Raw genomic sequence first — 10000 nt, 5'->3', positions numbered from 1 at the left:
ACACACACATATATATATATATATATTATATATATATATATATATATATAATATATATATATATATATATATTGTTATATATTGTTATATATATATATATATATATATATATATATATATATATATATATATATATATATATATATATATATATATATATATATATATATATATATATATATAGATTGTCTGACGGTATTCATTTGATATAAACAGTGAAAATAAATCAGGTATAAAAACATAATATGATCAATATTGTGTTTGGTTAAATTCCTTTTGCCTTCACCCAATCCTAAAACTACTGCGTGTACTGTGTTTTCAACTCATTATTACCGGAGGTAAATCTTTTATAATGAGACCAGGCGAGACAGGTAACATCAAGTCAGTTTAACTATTGATAAGAATAAAAGATAGTTACATGTCATACTCAGAACGTAATACGTTTATAAACATGATTGATTATAATGCAATTATTTACTACTAAAAATAATTCAATATTTTTCTTATTAGGAACGTTTTAATATCCTATTTTGATGAAACCAAAACCAAACAGATTGTTTTATTTAATAAGTTTTTCCAATAGTTTATTCTAAAACTATTCCTATGTCTCCTTTCTGAAATAAATTCTTAATGTAATTTTACTGTGTATATACGCGTATATGCCGAGGAATATAGTACAAGGAAGGAAGTAACTTTGAATAATTTTCCTTCTTAAATATTTACTTAGTACCGTTGTTATTCAAAAAAAAAAAAAAAAAAAAAAAAATCCATCCCTCCACCAACCTCACCTTCCAATCCACTATTAATCATGAGAATATCGAACGTTTACCTTCTCCTACGTCCAAATAAATGGTTCCTACATAATTAGCATCATCAGATTTAACTCTATAAGGTTACTCGAACTCTTATTTAATCTCAACATTATTTACTCGTCAAAACTTAAACCAATCTCTCTAATCCGTGCATTAATTGTTCATATAGAATTAATAGTTATATAACCATGCAGACAAAAATATCTATAATAAACATTATAACCGGGTACATCTACATCTTACTTTTTAGTCAGGATATTCAATTATGAATATAAAGATCCATAACTGAAATCTTGACCTGTAACTTTCCCGAAACACTTTTCCTGAAAAGCGAGAGAAAGAAAGTACTGGAAGAATAAACGGAAACAATAAGCAATGAAGTGCAATCACCACGCCTCCCAGGCAATATCTGACGGTAATGCTGGTAGAAATGGGAAGATATTTGCCAAACTACGTATACTTTCTGGTTCATCAGTAGTGTACAGTGCATATCCTGACGAATTTTTTTTTTCGCTCTGCAACTATATCTTTCATTCAATGACCTAATCCTTATATTTCACGACTTGAATCTAAAAACTGTATTGAGCATATTAAAGTTTTGGAGTTATAAGAAGATGCAAGGATTTTGGATGTCATAAAGACTTTTTAATTCTTCTGTGGAGGACTCCATTCCCTCTAGTTTTGTTATGATCTTGTCTAACTTATTCTTGAACTAGTTTACCGTGTTACAGTTTACTATATCCGCTGGAAGTCTATATCATGGACTGATTGTGTTAAGCGTGAATAGACTGTTGTAGTCTGATTTCTTATTCTTAAAAAAATTTTAAAGGCTGTACCGTATTAACTGCCCCGTTAGTTGTAGAGTTTGTAAATCAAATAAGTTAAAACCTTCCATCTTCCATCTATATCCAAATTGCCTTAGTGTTGGAACTAGTTTGGTGGCCCTAGCTTGCACTACTTCCAGTCTATCTATATCTTTCTGAATACTGGGAGCCCAAAATGAGGTTTTACTAATGATATGTACAGCTATGGTATATTACCTTTGTCTCTGTATTTGAATGATCTCTTTATGTAACCTATTAGTTTTTGTGCTTTCTTTCAACTTTTATGCTCTGTTTGGTGAACTTCAAATCCTTGGTGATAATAATACGGATATCTTACTCCTGGCCCACACTTTCTAATTCATTACCCAGTAGTGAGTTTTCTGATTGTTGTTTCTATAACCTATGGACGTGGCAATTGCATATGAGAGAGAGAGAGAGAGAGAGAGAGAGAGAGAGAGAGAGAAGAGAGAGAGAGAGAGAGAGAAGAGAGAGAGAGAGAGAGAGAGAAATTGTTTTTTTCTGATTGTTAGGTATATGAAAAAAAAATATATAATGTTGAGTAAAGTTGAAATTATAAATTCATAGTATTGTTAACGAGATTTCCTTAAAATGTTAGTGCAATCTTTTCTTATAATTTTTTGTCATTTATAGCTTAAAACTTTCTATCATAATATCACAAAGTATTTCTCCAAAGAACATTAGTAAAGTTAAGAGGAACTTGGAGCAGGTATATCTCATAAATTTCAAGTTAGTTGAGGAGAGAAGAGAAGAGAGAGAGAGAGAGAGAGAGAGAGAGAGAGAGAGAGAGGAGAGAGAGAGAGAGGAGAGAGGGAGAGAGAAGGGGGGGGGAATTGTATTTAATCAATGTATTCTAGATAACGATAGCTTTATCCTGAACTATCAAATATTTAATAAACATTTTATTTTTTATGTATTTTGAGCCTTTTCAACAAATTACAATAAAATATCTTTACGCAGTAAGGAGTTGTCACGAATATTTTAATGTAATTAGTGAATTATTTTACATTTGTATACTTTTACAATTCTTTTTTTTATATTATTATTACTTTTTTAATATTATTTTTATTATTATTATTATTATTATTATTATTATTATTATTAGTTGTAGTAGTAGTAGTAGTAGTAGTAGTAGTAGTAGTAGTAGTAGTAGTAGTAGTAGTTGTATTATTATTATTATTATTATTATTATTATTATTAATATTATTATTATTATCATTATTATAAAGTCTGGTCAATGTCCTTGTATCCACAAAGTCCGTTCCTTTACTCTAACCCAATAGTAATTTAGCCATACCATTTTCTACCACAGCTGCATTGTATTTGGTATTTTCTACAAAATCCATTCCACTACAACGTAGGTTTACCTTTTTACTTACGATATATTCTAGGATAACTGCTAGTTCTTAAAATTCTATTGTGATGCCTATCATTAAGAACCACTTCACTTTTGATTATCCAGTCGTCTAATAATTGTATTCGAAAAAATATTTTCCTTGGTTATGCTCAAAATGGCTATGGTGGTATCGAAGTTCTCGCAATATGTGCTCCGGTGATTGAAGTTGTTTGCCTTTTTTTCGCAACCACAAATATTTATGCATTTAAATGTGGCAAAACTTAATTCAAATAAAAAACAAAGTCTATTAGTAGTTATCAATGCCGATGGTAGTGAAATTTTCTGAGTATTTCCTAACTGTAAAAGAAACATTAAGGTTTATAGCAAATTGAATGGGGCTAGAAAAGTCTTTATAGATGATTTAAAATCTCTTGCTCTCCTTATTTTTAGTTTTTTTTTTTAAATATAAGAAATAAATAGATAATCATGTATGATAATGAACTTTGTTTTATGGAAGATGGAAAAAACATATGATATATGATGGAAAGGACTGAAAAAGATCACATGGACAGCTGTGTACCCAAGACCTTCGCCGAGACAAAATGAGCCATATGCTTGCTAGATCTCTAATGATAAGAATGTTCCTGCTGGTTCAACTCTAAAGGATAATCTTAGCTATGGCAACGACACCATCATTTTTTTTACAGCCATTACTGATTAGTCAAACAGGATGAATATGCAATGTCATTGTTCAGTACCCACTTTCTTCTTGGTAAGGGTAAAAGAGACGTTTTAGCTATGGTAAGCAGCTCTTCTACGAGAAGGACACTCCAAAATTAAACTATTGTTCTCTAGTCTTAGATAGTGCCATAGCCTCTGTACCATGGCCTTCCACTGCCTTAGGGTAGAGTTCTCTTGCTTGAGGGTACACTCCGACTAAATTCTATCTTATATCTCTTCCTCCTTTTTTGTTAATTTTCTTGTAGTTTAAATAGGAAATATCTATTGTAATGCTACTGTTCTCAAAATATTTTATTTTTCCTTGTTTCCTTTCCTCTGTGGGCTATTTTCCCTGTTGGAGCCCCTGGGCTTATTGCATCCTTCTTTTCCAACTAGGGTCGTACCTTAGGAAGTAATAATAATCATAAATTGGTATTCTGGTATTAACATTCGTGATTAGAGTCGTCAGAAGTCAACCAAGAATTTGATTATTCCTTATTAACTTTATGAAACATGTGAGGTTATATCCTATTCGGCATGATTAAGTGGTTGATGCCGGACGTCAAAGTTCACAAAACAAAATGTAGATGCATTGGTATCGTCTACAAGAGCCAAAAGTGAGGCCAGAGAGTGTCTATGCACTCAGCACAGCTTCATGTATGTTATATCTGGTGTGTCCCCTGATAAGGCCCTTGTAAAGTTCTATGATCAAGCCAAGGATATAGTCGGGATAGTTACTATATTGATATTGTAGATATCAAGGCAGCTTTACTAACCAAAAACCTCCATGCAATTTTGAAAAATGAATCTCATGATATGACATGTGCATGGGTGATAACCAGTTAAACATCACTACTGCTGAGCCTAAATACTTACTTCATTCTAATAACCTTGGCAAATATATATAAAAAATATGCATATATATATATATATATATATATATATATATATATATATATATATATATATATATATATATATTATATATATATATATATACATATGTGTGTGTATATAATTAAAGATATATATATATATATATATATATATATATATATATATATATATATATATATATATATATAGACATATGTGTGTATATAATTAAAGATATATATATATATATATATATATATATATATATATATAATATATATATATATATACATATGTGTGTATATAATTAAAGATATATATATATTATATATATATATATATATATATATATATATATATATATATATATATACATATATATATATATACATATATATATATATATATATATATATATATATATATATATATACATACATACATATATATATCCATATATATATATAAATATATATATATATATATATATATATATATATATATATATATATATATATATATATATATATATATGTATATATATATATATATATATATATATATATATATATATATGTATATATATATATATATATATATATATTATAATTATTATTATTATTATTATTATCATTATTATTATCACTAGCCAAGCTACAGCCCTAATTGGAAAAGCAAGATGCTATAAACCCAGGGGCTTCAATATGGGAAAATAGCCCAGTGAGGAAAGGAAATAAGGAAATAGATATATGATGAGAACAAATTAACAATTAATGATTCAAAATAAAGTAACAACGTCAAAACAGATATGTCATATTTAAACTATTAACAACGTCAAAATCAAATATGTCATGTATAAACTATAAAAAGACTCGTGTCAGCAGGGTCAACATCAAAACATTTGCTCCAACTTTGAATCTTTGAAGTTCTACTGATTCAACTACCCGATTAGGAAGATCATTCCACAACTTGGTAACAGCTGGAATAAAACTTTTAAAGTACTCTGTAGTATTGATAGCCCAGCGGCATAGTAAGAAATATGAAACCAATTGTTCAAATTGTTCTAAAAGCACCAAAATTGGCACACATGTGGATTAATACATTCTGAACAATTTTGGATATGGAGGCATTCAAGATTCTCCCCGTAGCACATTTGGCGGCCATTTTTCAAAATGGCCGCTATTTACCGTTAGCGTCATTGAATATGTACCATAATTTGTCTTTTTGTGGATGCTAAAGGTGATAAGTGTGCTAGAGGTGATAAGTATTGTACAATTACACATACTTCTGTGCTTACCAAATAATTTGGCTACCATTTCACAAGAAAATGAATTTTACTTTGCAGCGGCAGCGTTGGTGGCAGTGACGGCGGCTGCAGTAATAGTATAGTGTTGATAGTCATGGTGCTTGTAGTAGTAACTTGTGGTAACATGGTGGTGTTTTGTGTCTTTGCAGGTGAGGCAGCAGCAGCACCACCTGACATCAGAGACGCGTTGTTCCAGACTGCAGCCATGGCAAAGAAGTTCCAACTGGTCGATACTTTTGAGCAACGTACTCCACAACACCTCCTGAGACAAACTGGAAGCTGTGTCTTGTATGTCAAGAGGAGACACCAGAGTCACTTGTCTGCCCAGTACTGTCTAAACGCCGAGACCCTGGGAGTGGATACACGACAATGGCTGCAAACTTGGTCAAATTTGATGAACTCGGAGAACTGCCAAGAACTGTTCAGTTACAGAGACTAGATGAAGGACAAGGTGTTGAGGCGACAATGGTTGCCCACCAGGCCAAGTGGCATAAAACATGTATGCTCAAATACAATAACACAATGCTACGAAGAGCAGAGAAGAGACGCATCGCAAGCAGCTCAGCATTTGATAGTACTGACAATGTCCAGGCCAAGCGCGCCAGAACACACTCTTCAGAAGCCACTACCAGCGGCACCTCCTGCTTTTTCTGTGGAAAGTCTGGCACAGAGACCCTACATGAAGTAACAACCTTCCAGGTGGACACACGCGTACGGAAAGGTGCAGCGCAAGTTGGGGACAATGAACTCATAGCCAGGCTCAGCATGGGTGATATGGTGGCTCTGGAGGCCAAGTACCATTCCAAGTGTTTGTTGGCTCTTTACTATCGTGCAAAGGCCACTGTAGAAGCCGAGCAGAAAACTGACCATGAAGGTGTAATGTCAAGAATCGTACTGGCTGAACTGGTCCTGTATATCGAGGAAACCCACCTAGAAGAGGGCACCACCCCAGTCTTCAGACTCGCAGAACTTGTAAAGCTATACACAACAAGAATGGAACAGCTCGGGGTTGTTTTGTGCCAGAAAGTTAATAGCACAAGGCTGAAAGAGCGCCTGTTAGCCCAGATACCAGGCCTGAGATCCCACAGCAAAGGCCGAGATGTTTTACTAGCGTTTGATGAAGACATTGGTGAAGCGCTAGTCAAAGCCTGCGAGCAAGACTGTGACACTGAGGCAGTTCACCTTGCGCGTGCTGCACAGATAGTTCGTCGATATATGTTTGAAGACACTTACCAATTCCGTGGATCATTCCCGGGCGGCTGTCAGGAGGACTCTGTGCCAAACGTACTAGTTGCAATGGTAAATATGGTGCTGGATGGCCCCACCATCAAGAATCAAAGCCATTCCTCTTCAACACAAGCAGCTCTTTCCATTGCGCAGCTTCTCAAGTTCAACAGTGTCAAGCAAAGTCGGAAGCAGGGAGCAACCAAGACACAGGAGCCTCCAGCTGTCAGACACAGTACGTCTCAAGAAACTCCTCTTCCAACCTATGTTGGGCTGATGCTGTATGCTGAAACACGCAAGAGAGGACTTGTGGACAAGCTCTTCTCTCTGGGCCTAAGCATCTCATATGACAGAGTCCTACGTCTTTCTGCCCAGATGGGAAACAGCGTGTGTCAGCTGTACCGCATAGAGGAAGTGGTCTGCCCGCCTACCCTGCGTAGCAATGTGTTCACAACTGCGGCTGTGGACAACATTGACCACAACCCAAGTGCCACCACAGCCAAGAATTCATTCCATGGAACAGGAATCTCGCTTTTTCAACACCCAACGTGTGCAGATGAGGGAGTGGATCGTAGCATTGCTCTCACTGGGCGTGATACTGGATCAAAGACGGTTGAGCCTCTACCAGAATATTACAGATGTTGAAGCCGGGTACTGCCAACACGTTCGAGGAATATGCACAGCAAGTGTTCATCCCATACGTTGTACAACGTTTCCAACATGTATCACGTCTTGACCTTGTGTGGGACAGCTACAGAGCAGATTCCCTGAAGGCATCAACCAGAGAACAGCGTGGAAAGGGAGTAGGTCGGCATGTTGTCGACTCAGCAGTCATACCAGGAAATTGGCAAAGTTTCCTGCGAGTTGATAGCAACAAAGTGGAGCTCTTCAGCTACCTCTCCACCATGCTTGCAGAGTCCTTTCAAGAAGAAGGCAAGGAACTGGTCGTCACTGATGGGGAGCAGGTGATCTGTGTTCCACAGCAAGAGGATGTCAACTCACTCGCACCATGCAACCAAGAAGAGGCAGACACCCGCATGATGCTACATGTAGCACATGCTGCACAACATGGTCACCACCAGATACAGGTTCGAACAGTAGACAGTGACGTCGTGGTCCTAGCAGTGATGGTAGTCCAGAAACTACCAGCTGGAGACGAACTCTGGGTAGCCTTTGGGACAGGCAAGAACTACCGCTACATTGCAGCCCATGAAATAGCTTCCTCCCTTGGTCCAGAGAAGGCATGTGCTCTTCCAATGTTTCATGCCATCACAGGGTGTGATACTGTGTCAGCCTTCGTCGGACATGGGAAGAAATCTGCCTGGGCAACATGGAACACGCTGCCAGAACTCACTGATGCCCTGCTGAGTCTGGCAAATGCACCCACAAGCATCCAAGAGGATACAATGCATGTCATCGAGAGGTTTGTCATACTCCTGTATGACCGCACAAGCAAATGCAAGGACGTCAACAAGGCGAGAAAGCAGCTCTTTGCAAAGACGAACTCTGTTCAGAACATCCCGCCAACCTACGCTGCTCTGGAGCAGCATGTGAAGAGATCTGCCCTTCAGGGTGGTCATGTCTGGGGCCAGGCATTGGTACCAACGCCCGTGCTCCCTCCACCAACAGACTGGGGCTGGCATCGGAGTGATGATAGGCTCTACACACTACTCTGGACCACACTCCCTGAGGCATCCAAGGCCTGCTATGAGCTGGTGTCTTGCGGATGCAAGAAAGGCTGCAAAAACCGCTGCAAGTGCAAGAACGCTTCACTGCAATGCACTGGTCTATGTTTCTGTGAAGGCGAATGCCAGTAGATTGGGACAGAAAACTTGCTAACCAACATTATGATCTGTAGACATTCATAATTCTGGTGACCAGATTTGAAAAGTTCGGAATCATAATTAACATAGTGTGGCAAAATCTACGTTATTGTATTACATGTATGTACTGCAGGATTACACAAGTACTGTGCCTAGAGACTGGGCTTTTGGTCGACTATATAACTACAATCTGACCATACTGTAAACTTCCCGTACTCTGTGTATTATTTTGACTAGCAATTTTGCCAGCAATTTGAAATAAAAAAGCAACTTGAGCAATTAAAGTGTGTTCCTGAAATCAGGTACTGGTTATTAGAGGTATTATGTCATTGAGTATTGAAATCTTCATCAAATGTCCACTTTTTCCACAAAATGGCGGCCAGTTTAGGGGCCATTTTTGAGAAAATTCATCTAAATATCTGTTAAACATTTATTGATGTTAATTCTGATGTAAAAAAAAGGAATTTTGGCCCATCTAGCACCAAACTAACGACACATAATGAAGTCTATGTAATGACGCTAATGTTAAATGGCGGCCATTTTGAACAATGGCCGCCATATCTTCCTAAGGGCTAATCTTGAATGCCTCCATATCCAAAAATGTTTAGAATATATTAATCTACATGTGTGCCAATTTTGGTGCTTTTAGACCAATTTGAACAATTGGTCTGCTATGCCGCTGTACTATGAGCCTCACGAGGGAGAAGGCCTGGCTATTAGAATTACCTGCCTGCCTAGTAGTACGAACAGGATAGAATTGTACAGACAGATCTGAATGTAAAGGATGGTCAGAGTTATGAAAAATCTTATGCAACATGTATAATGAACTAATTGAACGACAGTGCCAGAGATTAATATCTAGACCAGGAATAAGAAATTTAATAGACCGTAAATTTCTGTCCAAAAAAGTAAGATGAGAATCAGCAGCTGAAGACCAGACAGGAGAACAATACTCAAAACAACAGAGAATGAAAGAATTAAAACACTTCTTCAGAATAGATTGATCACCGAAAATCTTAAAAGACTTTCTCACTAAGCCAGTTTTTTGTGCAATTGAAGAA

Source organism: Palaemon carinicauda, chromosome 1 (genome assembly GCF_036898095.1).
Source record: "Palaemon carinicauda isolate YSFRI2023 chromosome 1, ASM3689809v2, whole genome shotgun sequence".
NCBI classification, from domain to species: Eukaryota; Metazoa; Arthropoda; class Malacostraca; order Decapoda; family Palaemonidae; genus Palaemon; species Palaemon carinicauda.
This window is presented reverse-complemented; position numbering follows the sequence as displayed.